Source organism: Bos indicus, chromosome 10 (genome assembly GCF_029378745.1).
Source record: "Bos indicus isolate NIAB-ARS_2022 breed Sahiwal x Tharparkar chromosome 10, NIAB-ARS_B.indTharparkar_mat_pri_1.0, whole genome shotgun sequence".
Lineage (NCBI taxonomy): Eukaryota > Metazoa > Chordata > Mammalia > Artiodactyla > Bovidae > Bos > Bos indicus.
In genome coordinates, this window is record NC_091769.1 from 9,936,761 (window position 1) to 9,955,010 (window position 18,250).

General features: G+C 38.9%; 1 protein-coding gene across 1 annotated transcript in view; it reads right to left on the minus strand.

Annotated features, from left to right (window-relative positions):
- ARSB (arylsulfatase B) overlaps positions 1-18,250 on the minus strand; it is a 181,025-nt gene that overhangs the window by 70,987 nt on the left and 91,788 nt on the right. The gene's annotated exons all lie outside the window — the stretch shown is intronic.

Below are 18,250 nucleotides of genomic sequence, written 5' to 3' on the forward strand. Positions count from 1 at the left end.
ACGACAGAAGATTAGATGGCTGGATGGCATCACTGACTCAATGGACGTGAGTCTGAGTGAACTCCGGAAGTTGGTGATGGACAGGGAGGCCTGGCGTGCTGCGATTCATGGGGTTGCAAAGAGTCGGACGCGACTGAGCGACTGAACTGAACTGACCATACATAAAACAGATAAACAACAAGGTCCTACTATACAGCACAGGGAACTACATGCAGCATCTTGTAATAACCTATAATGGAAAGGAATTTGAAAAAGAAAAATATATACATATATATATGAATCACTTTGCTGTACATCAGAAACCAATACAATATTGTAAATCAACTATACTTCAATTTAAAAATAAAAAAATACAACAAACTAGTGAATATAACAAGAAAGGAGTGGACTCACAGACATATAGAACAATAGAACAAAGTAGCAGCTGTCAGTGGGGAGAGGGAAGGAGGGACTGGAGGTACAAACTATTATGTATAGTATTCTTGTATGCAAGCTACAAGAATACATTGTACAACATAGGCGATATAACCAACATTTTATAATAACTACAAGTGGAAAATAACCTTCAAAAATGGTGAGTCTCTACAAAAATTGTGAATCTCTGTTATATAAATTATATACTTATAATTTAATCTCTATTATATAAAGTATATACTTATAATTTATATAATATTGTACAGTAACTATACTTCAATAACAAACATACACATGCTGCTGCTGCTGCTAAGTCACTTCAGTCGTGTCCGACTCTGTGCGACCCCATAGACGGCAGCCACCAGGCTCCCCCATCCCTGGGATTCTCCAGGCAAGAACACTGGAGTGGGTTGCCATTTCCTTCTCCAATGCATGAAAGTGAGAAGTGAAAGTGAAGTAGCTCAGTCGTGTCCGACTCTTAGCGATCCCATGGACTGCAGCCCACCAGGCTCCTCCATCCATGGTATTTTCCAGGCAAGAGTACTGGAGTGGGGTGCCATTGCCTTCTCCGAAACATAGACATATGTACACATAAATACAGCTGATTCTCCCACACAGTTTAGGATGAGAATCACCAATCTCAAGCCTTGCTATCTGAGGGCACCACATCTGATTATATATTCTAAATTCTTGATTTTTTTTTGTAGAACAAAAAGATGAGGGCTAAGTTTTTAGGATATTTATGTAATGAGCCCATGTATAATTCTATAAGACTTCCTTTCCTTCTTGAAAGGAAGGAAACTTCATTCATCCTTTTGATGAAGGATATTGATAACTTCCTACATCCATTTCTTTTATATGCCCTTGAATAAGTACCTTGAACACAAACTTTTAGCATATGATACAATTTCTTCCATAAAGGTGTGTGCAACAAAGTGAGCTATGGGGTGGGGGAAATGTTTTCTATATTCAAAACAGTTTTCAGCAATATCAACTGTATAATCATCACAATCTTTGCAGAATAAATAATGGCCAAATAAAACTCATTAAATGTTCATGGGATTGATCACTGTTATACCATGGTAACTTTTATCTTCTAACGTATCTATTGATATGTATTTATAGGTAATGCTACAATTATTGTGGTTTTTCATGATTCTTTTGGATATCACACTTTCCAAAAGTTTCATTTCCACACAAAGAAAGCACTAGAAAGCGGACAGTGTCAATTGCTTCCGTGTTTTACAGCCTCCCCTCCACCATTTCTGAACGCTTCACTGTTCATGTGAAGCCCTGCACTGTCTTTAAGAGCGTAGCCTTTCAGGGTCTGCATCTCAACTCCACAAGATTATATAAACTTGAGCCTTGTTTTTCTCTCTAGCAGGAGGTGGACAAAAGTACCTACTTACAAGGCTGTATAAGGATTAAGCAGGGAAACATATGCAAAGTGCTTGGGCTACATAGTGAGTACTGAAAGACTAGAGATCTCTTTAAGAAAATTAGAGATACCAAGGGAATATTTCCTGCAAAGATGGGCATAATAAAGGACAGAAATGGCATAGACCTAACAGAAGCAGAAGATATTAAGAAGAGGTGGCAAAAATACACAGAAGAACTATACAAAAAAGATCTTCACGACCCAGATAATCACTATGGTATGATCCCTCACCTAGAGCCAGACATCTTGGAATGCAAAGTCAAGTGGGCCTTTGGAAGTATGGCTACAAATAAAGCTAGTGGAGGTGATGGAATTCCAGTTGAGCTATTTCAAATCCTAAAAGATGATGCTGTGAAAGTGCTGCACTCAATATGGTAGCAAATTTGGAAAACTCAGTAGCAGCCACAGGACTGGAAAAGGTCAGTTTTCATTCGAATCCCAAAGAAGGGCAATGCCAAAGAATGCTCAAACTACCACACAATTGCACTCATTTCACATGCTAGCAGAGTAATGCTCAAAATTCTCCAAGCTAGGCTTCAACAGTATGTGAACCATGAACTTCTAGATGTTCAAGCTGGATTTAGAAAAGGCAGAGGAACTAGAGATCAAAATGCCAACATCTGTTGGATCACAGAAAAAGCAAGAGAATTCCAGGAAAACATATGCTTTATTGACTACACCAAAGCCTTTGACTGTGTGAATCACAACAAACTGTGGAAAATTCTTCAAGAGATGGGAATACCAGACCACCTGACCTGCCTCCCAAGAAATCTGTATGCAGGTCAGGAAGCAATAGTTAGAACTGGACATGGAACAACAGACTGGTTCCAAATCAGGAAAGGAGTACATTAGGGCTATATATTGTCACCCTGCTTATTTAACTTACCGAGAAACGCTGGGTTGGATGAAGCACAAGCTGGAATCAAGATTGCCGGGAGAAATATCAATAACCTCAGATATGCAGGTGACACCACCCTTATGGCAGAAACTGAAGAACTAAAGAGTCTCTTGATGAAAGTGAAAGAGGAGAGTGAAAAAGTTGGCTTAAAACTCAACATTCAGAAAACTAAGATCATGGCATCCGGTCCCATCACTTCATGGCAAATAGATGGGAAACTGTGGAAATAGTGAGAGACTTAATTTTGGGGGGCTCCAAAATCACTGCAGATGGTGACTGTAGCCATGAAATTAAAAGACGCTTGCTCCTTAGAAGAAAAGTTATGACCAACCTAAACAGCATATTAAATAGCAGAGACATTACTTTGCCAACAAAGGTCTTTCTAGTCAAAGCTATTGTTTTTCCAGTGGTCATGTATGGATGTGAGAGTTGGACTACAAAGAAAGCTGAGTGCTGAAGAATTGATGCTTTTGAACTGTGGTGTTAGAGAAGACTCTTGAGAGTCCCTTGGACTGTGAGGAGATCCAACCAGTCCATCCTAAAGGAAATCAGTCCTGGGTGTTCATTGGAAGGACTGATGCTAAAGCTGAAACTCCAATACTTTGGCCACCTGATGTGAAGAATTGACTCATTGGAAAAGATCCTGTTGCTGGGAAAGACTGAAGGTAGGAAGAGAAGGGGACGACAGAGGATGAGATGGTTGGATAGCATCACCAACTCAATGGACATGGGTGTGAGTAAACTCTGGGAGTTGGTGATGGACAGGGAGGCCTGGCATGCTGTAGCCCATGGGATCGCAAAGAGTCGGACATGACTGAGTGACTGAACTGAACTGAATAAGCTGGTAGCTTAAAAACAATGACAACACCTTTTGTTGCAGAATTCAGATCCTGACTCTGTAAACATGGAAAGAATACAATCACAGATACAAGACTACAGCCTAGATAAGCTACATGAATAATATGTAAAACAATGGAACATTAATAATCCTATCTTTCCCTCTTTCTTGGCAAGAGTTCCCCTTAGAAATGCACTGATGTAGCTATAACTTCTTCCAAGTGAAAGTCTCTTTTGAGAAAAGCATCAGTGTCAAATACAGCCAAGTCACACAGTCCAGTCATGAACTGCATATAAAAAAGGATACATTGCAATTTGTTATCTAGGAATTTCCCCAATGTTTTGAATTAAGCATATGGTATAGTTTAGCTGTATGTGCAATATTATCTTCATTAAACTGTTGATTACATTTGCAAAATGTAAATCTATAAATAATGACTGATGATGTTAATGGAAAATGATTTTCCAGTAATCACACAAGTTCATGAAATGCCCTGATTTTATTATAGCAGGTGTTTTTATTAGGGCAAATGTTTGGGCTCCAGGCTGATAGGAATGAAACAGAGCCATCTAATCAGCGTCTTTAAGCTAGGCGCCTAGGGGACTGTTCAGAGTTCTTTCTTCCTGCACAGTGCTCACAACCTGCCCTAGCAGACGATGATGGTCACGGGTAAGTGCCGTGACAGGAAGATTTATGCAAAGACAAAGAGCTGTAACGTACCCACTGGTATGGCGCGTGTGCTCAGGCATGTCCGACTCTGTGATCCCATGGACTGTAGCCCCCCAGGCTCCTTTGTCCATGGGATTTTTCAGGCATGAATACTGGAGTGGGTTGCCATTTCCTCTTCCAGAGGATATTCCTGACTCAGGGATTGATCCAGGATCTCCTGCATTGGCAGGTGGATTCTTTACTACCGAGCCGCTCAGGAATGAAGAGTGGAGGTTGTTCCGGCCAAGTTCGTTTGAATAATAGTAGCTAGAATTTAGAGAGCATTTATTGTGTGCTTCACACCAGTGCAAATGTTTTGCGTGTACTATCTCATTTAATCTTCTACATTATGACAGACACAACCTTGGCACAGAGCAGTTGAGTGACTTACCAGATCATGTGTTTGGGCCAGTGACGGAACTGGGTTTGGAACTCAGGAAAACTCCTGAATTCCCCACTCAGAGCCAGTATGCTAAATTGTCTCCTCCATCAAATGTAGACATGGACTCAGTATCTTTTTAAATATATTACATTTCCATTCATTCAGCTTATTTTTAAGGATCCATTAACAAACATCTCTGTTTACTTCAAGTGCCTCTATTAACAAAAGAATTAATAATTTTTCTCCATCTTCTTCTCTTAAAGACTTATATACAATGGTATACAGTTGTCTCTGATGCCATTTCATTTAGAACAGTTCAGTCACTCAGTCATGTCCAACTCTTTGAGACCCCGTGAACTGCAGCACGCCAGGCCTCTCTGTCCATCACCAACTCCTGGAGTCCACCCAAACCCATGTCCATTGAGTCGGTGATGCCATCCAACCATCTCATCCTCTGTCATTCCCTTCTCCTCCTGCCCCCAATCTCAATCTTTCCCAGCATCAGGATCTTTTCCAATGAGTCAGCTCTTCACATCAGGTGGCCAAAGTATTGGGGTTTCAGCTTCAACATCAGTCCTTCCAATGAACACCCAGGACTGATCTCCTTTAGGATGGACTGGTTGGATCTCACAGTTCAAGGGACTCTCAAGAGAGTCCCATTCTCAAGACTCTCAATACCACAGTTCAAAAGCATCAATTCTTCAGCATTCAGCTTTCTTTATAGTCCAACTGTCACACCCATACTGGAGAAGGCAATGGCAGCCCACCCCAGTACTCTTGCCTGGAAAATCCCATGGATGGAGGACCCTGGTAGGCTGCAGTCCATGGGGTCGCTAGGAGTTGGACACGACTCAGCAACTTCACTTTCACTTTTCACTTTCATCATTGGAGAAGGAAATGGCAACCCACTCTAGTGTTCTTGCCTGGAGAATCCCAGGGATGGGGGAGCCTGGTGGGCTGCCATCTTTGGGGTCACACAGAGTCAGACACAACTGAAGCGACTTAGCAGCAGCAGCACATCCATACATGACCACTGGAAAAACCATAGCCTTGACTAGACGGACCTTTGTTGGCAAAGTAATGTCTCTGCTTTTTAATATGCTGTCTAGGTTGGTCATAACTTTCCTTCCAAGGAGAAAGCGTCTTTTAATTTCATGGCTGCAGTCACCTATCTGCAGTGATTTTGGAGCCCAGAACAATTCAAGGGCAGGCAGCTGCGATGGTGCATAAGTGCGGCCGGGAGGAGCTACCCCACGTCTGAGGTAAGGAGCAGCAGCTGCGCCTTGCTGGAGCAGCCGTGAAGAGAGACCCCACGTCCAAGGTAAGAGAAACCCAAGTAGAGGTAGGCACTGAGAAAGGGCATCAGAGGGCAGACAGACAGAAACCACAGTCACAGACAACAGGCCAATCAGATCACATGGACCACAGCCTTGTTTAACTCAGTGAAACTAAGCCATGCCCTGTGGGGCTACCCAAGACGGGCGGGTCATGGTGGAGAGGTCTGACAGAATGTGGTCCACTGGAGAAGGGAATGGCAAACCACTTCAGTATTCTTGCCTTGAGAACCCCGTGAACAGTATGAAAAGGCAAAATGATAGGATACTGAAAGCGGAACTCCCCAGGTCGGTAGGTGCCCAATATGCTACTGGAGATCAGTGGAGAAATAACTCCAGAAAGAATGAAGGGATGGAGCCAAAACAAAAACAATACCCAGTTGTGGATGTGACTGGTGATAGAAGCAAGGTCCGATGCTGTAAAGAGCAATATTGCATAGGAACCTGGAATGTCAGGGCCATGAATCACAGCAAATTGGAAGTGGTCAAACAGGAGATGGCAAGAGTGAATGTTGACATTCTAGGAATCATTGAACTAAGATGGACTGGAATGGATGAATTTAACTCAGAGGACCATTACATCTCTTCAGCCCTGGCGTGAGTGAAAATCCCCTCAGGACTTTGGCATCTGGTCTTCTCTTTAGTTTCCTACTACTGTGGGCAGGAATCCCTTAGAAGAAATGGAGTAGCTATCATGGTCAACAAGAGTCCAAAATGCAGTACTTGGATGCAATCTCAAAAGCAACAGAACGATCTCTGTTCGTTTCCAAGGCAAACCATTCAATATCATGGTGATCCAAGTCTATGCCCCGACCAGTAACACCATTTCATTATTCAATTTTAATTTACCCAAATTTCATGTTTTCTGGGTTAGTTTTTTTTTTTTTTAATGGGGCAAGGATACACTGATCAGTAACTAGTTTCCAATATGCTATAAATATTTTCTAAAAGTCTACAGTTTCAGACACTGAGATCACAGCACTGTCCATTTATAAATAGAGTTTCCAGTTTTTGACTTTCATTTTCCAACTAGTTGAAGGGTTGGGCAGTAAAACATTTCCCATAAATAAATGAAGTGCTATGATATTCTACACTTCTTTTACCACTAGCTGCTGACCATCTGTCATAGCAAAGACACACCCTGGAGGACAATCTCAAATTTTTAGAAACAGAAATAGCCATGGCAATATTTCCAGACATGAATTTTTGAAAAAAAAAAAATTATTGATAAAAAATCCAAGAAACGCCCACAGATTATCTTCCATCCTGTTAACGTTCTGTAAGAATTATCATCATCCTTACTATCTTCCCCTAAAGCTACTGAGTTGTTATTGATACTATGTTCCAGGCTCCTTGCTGTTTCAAACATATTCTTTCACTACGTCCTCAGGTAAAGTGTCTATGAAGTGGGCATCACTAATGTTACATTTTACACACAAGGAAACTGATGCTTGGAGGCATAAAGTAACTTGCCCAAGATCACACAAATAATAAATGGCAAAGACCAGATCTAACCACAGAGTCCACATTTTCAACCGTTACACTAGTGACATTACTCCCAGGATATATTTTCTTTGTTATGTGGGTGACGGTGATATTGGGTTTGTGTAAATTCCATGCTCCTTTAAAAGCCATCTTAACATGCAAATGTTACCATGAATAAAGTGTTTAGCCATGGAAATCAAAACATTTTGACTAAGATTGGTGAGGAAATAGGTAACTTAAATCCACCTGATGTAGAGTTTTATATGAGAGAAATTTTTCATGTACACCTTTAAGGAATCATTAAATATTAAAGTAGGCTACACTAAAAGATACAATATTATTCACAATAACTGAGTCATACCTTTATTACAATCTTTTCCTATTCATTATTAAAAAATAATTGGTAGGACTTCCAGGTTAGTATCAGGGCAAATCAGCAGAACCTAATATCCCTTTTTTCCCAATTTCCATTATAATACCCGTGAAGAATTACAAAAAGAGGAAAACTGGCAACAGTGTTGGAAACTAAAGAGAAGACCAGATGCCAAAGTCCTGAGGGGATTTTCACTCATGCCAGGGCTGAAGAGATTAACAGCATATTCCTGGATTCTAATGGAAGAATTAAAACCTGGTCCCAAAGAAAGCAGAAAAAGATGGATTCACTTTGTCTATGTCTAGCTACGGAACTCAAAGTGAAGTGAAAGTCGCTCAGTCGTGTCCAGCTCTCTGAGACCCCCTGGACTATACAGCCCATGGAATTCTCGAGGCCAGAACACTGGAGTGGGTAGCCTTTCCCTTCTTCAGGGGATCTTCCCAACCCAGGGATCAAACCCAGGTCTCCCTCATTGCAGGTGGATTCTTCACCAGCTGAGCCACCAGGAAAGCCCAAGAATACTGGACTGAGTAGCCTATCCCTTCTCCAGCCGATCTTCCTGACCCAGGAATCGAACCGGGTTCTCTTGCATTGCAGGCAGATTCTTTACCAACCAAGCTATGAGGGAAGACCAAAACTTAGGCCTTAGAGGTCACACTGAACAAAAGTGGGCAGGGATCTCTCATCAGCTGGCTTCAGAGTTGAACCAGCACACCTTTCGTCCCTCACCACTGGTTTCTTCCCTCTCCTGTCCCTCCAGGCAGCAAATGCAAGACCAACCTGGGAGGGAACAGAAGAAATTAGGCAGCTAGGTCACACCCTAGAATGTGATGCAGCCGAACAGAAAATGTCTGAGATAACCCCAGAGCACTGCATAACTATGGACATAGAGAAGAAGCTCTTTTGTCAGAGAGGGAGAAGTAGGAAGTCAAAAAATACTGCATCACTTCTTAAACATTTTGCGTCAACCGAACAAATACATACATGCATACATGTGATATATATATGTATACACACACACATATATATAGATGTATATTCACTTGACTGAAGTGACTAGATATACATAGACTTTGAATGCAGAGCTACTGGTTGGTAGCTCATCTTTACTTTATAAGCCATTTTATAAGCTTCATTTCCAGTTTCCAGGCCCATTTTTCTTACACTGGAGCAAGAGCCAAAGAACGTGTGAATTTCCAGATTTCCATAGGATATTGGTGGCCATCTACATTTGAATTTCTCCACACATTACTCTTAAAAGACATACTGAAAAGGAAAGAAAGTAAAATTACCCAACACTCAAGCCTACAACATAAGCAGGAGACAGAACATGTTTAAACCTTGATGGACATGAGGAAATAGCCATCTAAGCCCTGGAGGGTCAGTGCTGGTTCCCACCTAGGGAAGGGGTCAGGGATTGTGCCCAACAGGGTGCAGGGGTCTAAGAGGGGAAGGGACTCAGGTTGTATCTGACAAACCCAGAAAGAGAGGCCCCCGCACTGAGTGACCAACACCAAAAACTCTGAAACTAAAGACCTCAATGTACCCCACTGTGCATATGGGAAAGTGACTCAGTTTGGTCACCTTTGAGACTTATCTAGTAAAAATCTTCAACTTTAAATAATACTAGTGATAACAAAAACCTTTCAGACCTCTAGGCAAAAGGACCAACTCACTTGCAAATGAAATGAGATCCAGGTAACATGAAAGTTATCAACAGGGGCATACAGAACAAGTATACAGTAGGGTAACACTGTCAAGAAGCTCAAGGAAAAAAAGTATATGAGACAAGGAGCTTATATCAGTTCAACTGTTTCAGTATCATCAAGGCTGTAGGAATGGCTTCAATATCAAGGCAGAAATTCAAAGAATCCTGAGAAATCTATTAACAAATGAATTCCTCCAACTCAGAGATAATTGAGAACACTTTAGGAATGGACAAGTGTTTAGCACAGAATATATTATTATAGATCTAAGACAAAAGCAAAATTGTGGACAAGGGTAGAAAAACAGCATTATAATATTATATGCTCAAAGTAGAAATAATACAACTAAAAATAGCACTGAAAGAGAAAGGTAAGACAATGGGTAGAATTGAATAACTTGTTGATGTTCTTACAGGTAATAAGTAGAAGTCAAAGACAACATTTAAAGCTGACAAACCAAATAGCAGAACCTAAAAAGTGACTAAGAGAATTACATAAATATATTAATATAATGATGCCACTGGAATAAACCATACATTGCTCTAATCAAACATAAAAAAATAATATAAAATAACAGAGCTAAGAAAAGTATAGTTAATACTTTTCTTAATATATATATTAAAACTCATTTACTGAAGTAAAATATTTTCTGGTTGGATCACAAAAAAAAAAAAACCTAATATTATACCTAACAACTACAAAATACACATTCTTTTCAACACTACCTGGCACAGGTTCCAAGAAAGTGAGGCAAGTCTCAAATTTAAAAGGACTGAAATAATAAAATGTATGTCCTCTGACAACAATACGATTAAACTAGAAATCAATAATCTAACAGAGAAAATCTGAAAATTTGGAAAATAAATGGGTCTAAACACACGGATCAAAGAAGAAATCATTTGCACCATTTCCACCATTATTCTTAACAATGATTTTGACATAAATTCCACCTTGTCAGATATACCAAGATTGTAATCTTAGCTTTTCTGTTATCAGGTAAACCTGGTACACTTTGCTGTAATGGTACTTATCAGAAGACAATAAAGCAATGTCTATAGAGTAATGAGGAGAACACATTTGACAATAATTCCTTGTCAAAGGAACCCACTCTAGGACTCTTGCCTGGAAAATCCCATGGATGGAGGAGCCTGGAAGGCTGCAGTCCATGGGGTCGCAAGGAGTCGGACACAACTGAGCGACTTCACTTCCACTTTTCACTTTCATGCATTGGAGAAGGAAATGGCAACCCACTCCAGTGTTCTTGCCTGGAGAATCCCAGGGACGGGGGAGCCTGGTGGGCTGCCATCTCTGGGGTCGCACAGAGTTGGACACGACTGAAGCGACTTAGCAGCAGCAGCAGCAGCAGCTTTGTCAAATTATTACTTATGTTTGAAGGTAGCAGAAAGATATTCTTCCATATATGAAGATTTTTTTTAAAAACCTTATCATTTATGTACCTCTATGAAAATTACTTTAAAGTATTAACCAAATAAATGAAAAGATCAATTAAAATTAGGAACTGAGAATGTGAAAATTAAGGAATATTTGTAATCTAAAAAGTAATTAACTTATAGATCAATATACATAATTTCTCTATATATGATTACAAAGGTTTATAAAGAAGAAAAACTCTCTGGAAGAGTTATAAGACTTAGAATATTATGTTTCAGAAAGCTGGTTCTACGATCCCAGATTGACTTGAAAAGCATTTGAAAGTAGAAAATAAACAGGATAGTAAAATATTCTTTGGGTATTTCTGTTTCTAGCCAAGATGGAGTAACAGGCAGACTGGACCTACCCTCCTACCTAAAACAAGCTAAAGAGAAACAGAACATATGAAACAACAGTTTTCAAAAGATGAGCTATCAGGCAAAGGACAGGAAACACAGGAATTCTTATCACTGTCCTCACTTATTACCATGAGAATGGTAAGATTCCAGGCCTGCTGTAGGGGTGGGGAATTGAGGCATAGCCCCATGGACTCCCTGACTTGAGAGCTGAGGTGCCAGGGAGACCCTAGAGTTGACAGGATAGAGTACCAGAGAAGAGAAAGCTGCACAGAGAGCCTTGGAGGTTTGTAGAAAGTCCCTTAGAATATTTAGCTGAGCACTGATCAGACGTATGCGAGAGAACTACCCCAAACTAGGGAAAGAACTACCTGAAAGGATGAAAGGAACCAGTGCCCAGCACTCACATAGGGTTAGAAATAGTTATATCTACTCCCATCTGCCAGACTGGAAAAACTTAAAATCAAAGGGCATTTGGTAGATAACTCGGAAGGTTTTGACTCATCAGTGAAGACTATTGTCCACGACCGAACACTGACATGGACCTAATGCCTAATAAACTATAAATGCAATATCCTGAAGGCTCCAAGTATCCTCAACTGCATTTCAGTACAAATCAAGAAGATTCATAACAATAAATAAATATCCAAGAAAGTAAAATTTACAATGTCTGGCATCAAATCAAAGATTAAAAGTCAGGGAAACGAGACCCACAATGAGGTGACTGACTAATCACTACCAACCTAGAACTGACATAGCTGTTGGAATTAGCAGAGGACATTAAAACAGTTATTAAAACTATATTCTATATGTTTAGAAAGTTGGATTAAAAAAGATATAAAAGATCCAAGCTGGACTTCTAAAGTGAAAACTTGCAACATGTGAGATGAAAACCAGAATGGATAGAGGCAAAACATTCTCAGACATAAATCGCAGGAATATTTTCTTAGATCAGTCTTCCAAGGCAAAAGAAAGAAGAGCAAAAATAAACACATGGGCACTAATCAAACTTAAAAGCAAAGGAAATCATCAACAAAATGAAAAGACAATCTACCAAATGGGAGAAAATATTTGCACATGATGCAACTGATGAGGAGTTAATACCCAAAACATACAAACAGCTCATACAAATCAATATCAAAAACAAATAACCCAATCAAAAAACAAGCACAAGAACTAAATAGATATTTCTCCAAAGAAGACAGATGGCCAATAGGCACATGAAAAGATGTCAACATCAGTAATTACTAGAGAAGTGCAAATCAAAATACAATGAGGTATCACCTCACATCGGTCAGAATGGCCATCATCAAAATTCTACAAACAATAAGTGCTGGTTCCTTTTTCTAGGAACCCTTCTACACTGTTGGTGGGAAAATAAGTTGTTGCAGTCACTGTGGAGAATAATATTGAGGTTCCCTAAGAAGCTAAAAATAGGGTTATCCTATGATTCAGCAATCCCACTCCTGGGCATATATCCTAAAAAGATGGAAACTCTAAATCAAAAAGATACAGTGTTTACAGCAGCACTCTTACAGTAGCCAAGACATGGAAACAACCTAAGTGGCCGCCAACTGACGATTGGTTTAAAAATATGCGGTAATGTATGCAATGGAATATTAGTCATAAAAAAGAATGAAATATTGCCTTTTGCAGCAATATGGATGGATCCAGAGAATATCATACTAAGTGAAGTAAGTCAGACAGAGAAAGACAAATATTATATTACTTATATGTGGAATCTAAAAAATAATACAAATGAATCCATATACAAAACAGAAGCAGACTCACAGACACAGAAAACAAATTTATGGTTACCAAAGGGGAAGGGAGGAGGTGAAGGATAAATTAGGAGTACAGGATTAACAGATGCAAATTGCTCTACATAAAATAGGTGAGCAATGAGGACTTACTGCATAGCACAGGGAACTATATTCAATAACTTGTATAATGGAAGCTATAATGGAAAATAATCTGAAAAATGTGTATATATAACTTTGACACCAGAAATTAACACAATATTGTAAATCAACTATATTTTAATACAAATAATTGATACTATAAATTCTGAATATTTTTAATTGCACAATTGACTGTAAGACTATTGATGATTAATATAAGATTCAAAAATATTAAGCTAATAACTTGCATTCAAATTTTTTAAATATACAGAATTCATGACTCCTTTAAAAGACATACATCCAAGGACATATTCATTAGGAAGAAAAGGCAATCTACAGAATAGGAGAAAATATCTGCTAACAATATATATAACAAGGAGTTAATATCCAGAATGTATAAAGAACTTCTACAACTCAATAGTAACAACAACAAAAATCTCATTTAAAAATCGATGAAGGATTCAAGTAGATATCTCTCCAAGGAAGATACACAAATGATCTGCAAACACATGGACGATACTCAATATCACTAAATACAAGGGAGATGCAAATCAAAGTCACAATGAGATATCACTTCACACCCATCAGGATGGCGCATAGCAGATTTTCTTTAAGGGAGGGAAAGAATCAGTGCTGGTGAGGATGAGGAGAAACTGGAACTCTTGTACACTGTTGGAATATGAAATGGTACCACTACTACGGAAAACAGTACAGCAGCTCTTCAAAAACTTAGAAGCAGAATGACCACATGGCACAGCAATGTCACTTCTATGTATATAACCCAAAGAACTGAGAGCAGGGTCTCAAAGAGATATTTGTACACCTATGCTCAGAGCAGCATCATTCACAAAAGCCAAAGGGGGAACAACACAACTGGCCAACACTGGATGTATGGAAAATCAAAATGTGGTGGGATATTCACCAGCCTTTAGAAAGGAAGGAAATTCTTATACATGCTATATGAATGGACTCTGAGGATATTATGGTAAAGGAAACAAGCCAGTCACAAAACCACAGATACTGTAGAATTTCACCTGTATGAAGTATCTACAGTAGTCACATTTATAGGGACAGGAAGTAGAAGGGTGGTTGCCAGGGGCTGGGGAGAGGGGGAGGTAGAAAATTGTTGTTTAATGTATATATAGTTTTAGTTTTGCAAGATAAAAAAGTTTCTGGATATTAGTTATATAACAATGTGAATACACGTAACACTACTGAACTGTACACTTAAAAATGGTTAAGATAGTAAATTTTGTTATGTGTATTTATCACATTTAAAAATAAATTTTCAAAAAAGAAAAATATGTTGGGCAGACTTAACAGAAGAGTAAGAATTAAGAAAAAAATTAATAAACTTGAAGGCATACTAACAGAATCTATCCAAAATGGAATATATAGAGAAAAAATAATTACAAAAAAACAAACAAAAAGAAAAGAGCATCAACCAGCAGGGGGAAGATTTAGGTGAGAAGACAAATACCTCCACTCTTCCCAAATTAATGTTCATGGTTAATCTCATTTATTTTTTTGTGATTGAGGCTATACAATTTACATTACATAATCATTACCCATTCATGCATCATTGTATTATAAGATATATTTTAAAATCCTGCTTTTTCTTTTTTTAAAGTGATTTACTTTAAAACATCACTTAATAATCCCTATGAGATATTCATGGACCTAAGGAGCCTTTGACTCATCTCAATTTATTTTTAAATTTTTTTGCCATGGGGCACATGAGATCTTACTTTCCTGACCAGGGATCAAACCTGTGCCCCTTGCACTAGCAGTGTGGAGTCTTAACCACTCGACCACCAGGGAGAAGTGAGACTTGTCAAGGAGATTTTGTAAAGGAAATATAATGGGGAGGGGAACAGCTCTTTCTGCCAGGTATATAAATATACTCTAAAAGTTGTATTAATAGAAGATTACAGATTACAACAGTCAGGTGCTAACATAAGAACAGATAACTCAGTGGATTAATACAGATGGCACCCAGACAGATCATAGCACTAATAAGAACATAAAGTGGTACCACAAATCAGTGAAAAGGGAAATATTCAATAATAATAACAATGAAGTTATTATTCAGTAATAACTACTCAAAAATCAGTCTGAGTTGTCTTAATATTTTAAATAAAGCATCGTTTTAGTTTGGGACTTCCCTGGTGGCTCAGACGGTAAAGCGTCTGTCTATAATGTGGGAGACCCGGGTTCAATCCCTGGGTTGGGAAGATCCCCTGGAGAAGGAAATGGCAATCCACTCCAGTACTACTGCCTGGAAAATCCCATGGACAGAGGAGCCTGGTAGGCTACAGTCCATGGGGTCGCAAAGAGTCAGACACGACTGAGCGACGTTCTTAAACTTTGGCTCATTAAGTATCACAACTGCTTTAGGCCTCATGGTATCTGTGAAAATGGGATGAAAAGTGACTTATCTTTCCTTCAACATTTCTCTTAAAATTGAATCCATGAGGTGGGGAAAGTCTTTATAGTTTCATAGTAAGTTTTTAAGATATTTCACATTATCAGATAATATTTGATTGTCACCACCCTTATAATAATAAGGGGCTTCCCTTGTGGCTCAGATGGTCAAGAATCTGCCTGCAGTGTGGGATGGAACCCAGTTCGATCCCCGGGTTGGGAAAATTATTATAACATCTAGATCAGTTTCCCACTGATCAGAAAGGAAAAACATTCCTTCCATTATGATTAGGGGTTCTGCTTACGTTTACGTTAAGTTTAATGAAACATAAAATAAGTTCAAAAACCCTTTGAAAGGACTTGAAACAAACTATAGGTAGCTTATCAAGCTGAAAAACAGAGAAACCACAGAATCAGAAAGAACTTGGAGAGGTCATGTCCCCTACAATTGATAAACATGCAGTGTATCTTGAAACAGATGAAAAATAGAAGTCAAGGAACTCCTATTACAAAGACTGTCAGAATGTCACCCACTCCAAAACGGCAGTTTCTTCTAAAATTTAGTATTTTGAAGCAGACTCGAGAGGAATTGATAACTATGCAACTAGGGAAACTGGATGTTTTCAGACACCCGCCTCTGTTACTGCCATTACTGGCATTCCTCTTTCATCAGACCCTTTTGAAATTTTCAAAAACTATCATCATCTTGAAAATGGTATTTCCAAGTAAATGTCTTACTGAAAAAAAGTTCCAGAACTCTGGGCACAGACTGAGTGTCTCTGACATTTGGCTGTCCATTTGTTTTTACTGCTTTGGAAGAGATGCTCCCGACGTCAGTGAGACTGGATGCTTTCTGCCTTGGCAGGCGTGGGTGCCAAATGCTCCACCACCAGTACTGAATGAACGCTTGCCTAATGTTGTGAGAAGCATCCATTTTATCGGGACAGTGGGGGCTGAATCATTGTTTTCAGGATCTTTTTCATCCATAAATGGGAATAGGATGAGAGCAGCTCTTCACTTATGAAACAGACACTTAATGATACTGGGCAGAAGTTTTGCTTTTTTCCAAATAGAAAAGGAAAGCCACTCTCTCATGGTTTCACATACTGGGACAATACTGTTGGTGACAACATTCTGGTTACAGCCCTGCAGTCAACGGACATAATGCTGGAGGATGCAGAGCTCTCGTTCTCTTTAGGATGGGCCACGAGAAGTTCTCCTCTGATACTGAGGAAAGACCTTCTGAAATATGCATTTAAGGGTGGCCAAACTTCCAGTTCCTCTGCAAGCAGAAGTAAATACATGCCAAAGTCCTAAAGGTACTTCTGACCAAGATAATCTTAAGACTGAAATGTGGAATTCCACTGAAATGTGAAATGTGGATGGATAGTCCAAAATTTGGTAATATGGATGAACATCAATGACTTGGACTTTACTAAATATCATAACTTCTGTGACTCTTGGGACAGAGGAAATTACTCAAAATAAATTCAACTGTTTCTCAACTCAAGCCTCATTTGGCCAAGTATGCCACAGAGTTTTGATTCCATTGGCTATTATGTGCTTTTACAGCCCAGGGCTTATGACACTTTAGCCACAAAACAATACAAAACAAAAAAATAAAAACTGATTGGGTGTCAAGGCTGACACATATGTTGTCATAGCAAAATGTCTCAAAACTTTCTCCTGCTTCTATAAGTCAAACTCCAGTAGCCTTCACAGTGAAAGCTGGCAGTAAGCTGAAGTTCAAGTTTTGTTTTGCTTGGAAATTTTTATTTCCTTTTTATCATAAAGTGACTATTAATTTTTGTATTAAAAATGAGTGAGAGGCAGAGGCTTTCAAAGAATGTTATATTTTCTATGTGTACATAGCAAATAATATGTAATCAATATCTAATACCATAAAAATAAATTCTATCTAAGCTTTTGTGCATATGCTTAGGTACATTTTTTTGTAATCTCAGTTTTCAGAGTCTCAAAGAGGTCTATGATTCAAAAACCTGAGGGAAAAAACCCCATTCCTCTGATTTAGATACTGACCTCGTGGAACACATAAAATCATGTCACAATAGTCCAAGAATTACATGGAAGAAACTCAGACCACAACACTTAGAAGAAAATATGGATAAATATTTGGCACATTGCAAGCTGAGAAAAATGGTTCTAAACGAAAAAACAAGAGGAAATAATAAATTAATTCAAATGGTCATTCTCTAGCTCAATTAAATATTTAATTTCAAATCACGTATATCTAAGGGGAAAATCTAAACTAGAAGATGAGGCTATTTCCAGATCTTCCCTCCCTGCCTTGGTCCTCCATTCTCCTAGTGGGCAAGAGGACAGGTCTTCTGACCCTCTGCAGGAAGCAAACAATACCCCATCCAATTTCTTAGCAGGGCTTCCACTGTAAAGACCTCTCGAAGAGGGTGAGCCACTGAGGACGATGTTGTTCCTCATATTATGCATATATATGTGTATGTGTGTGTGTGTGTGTGTGTGTGTGTGTATACACACAGTATTTGTAAAGGCATTTCTTTTTTTTTTTTTTTATCTTTTATCTGC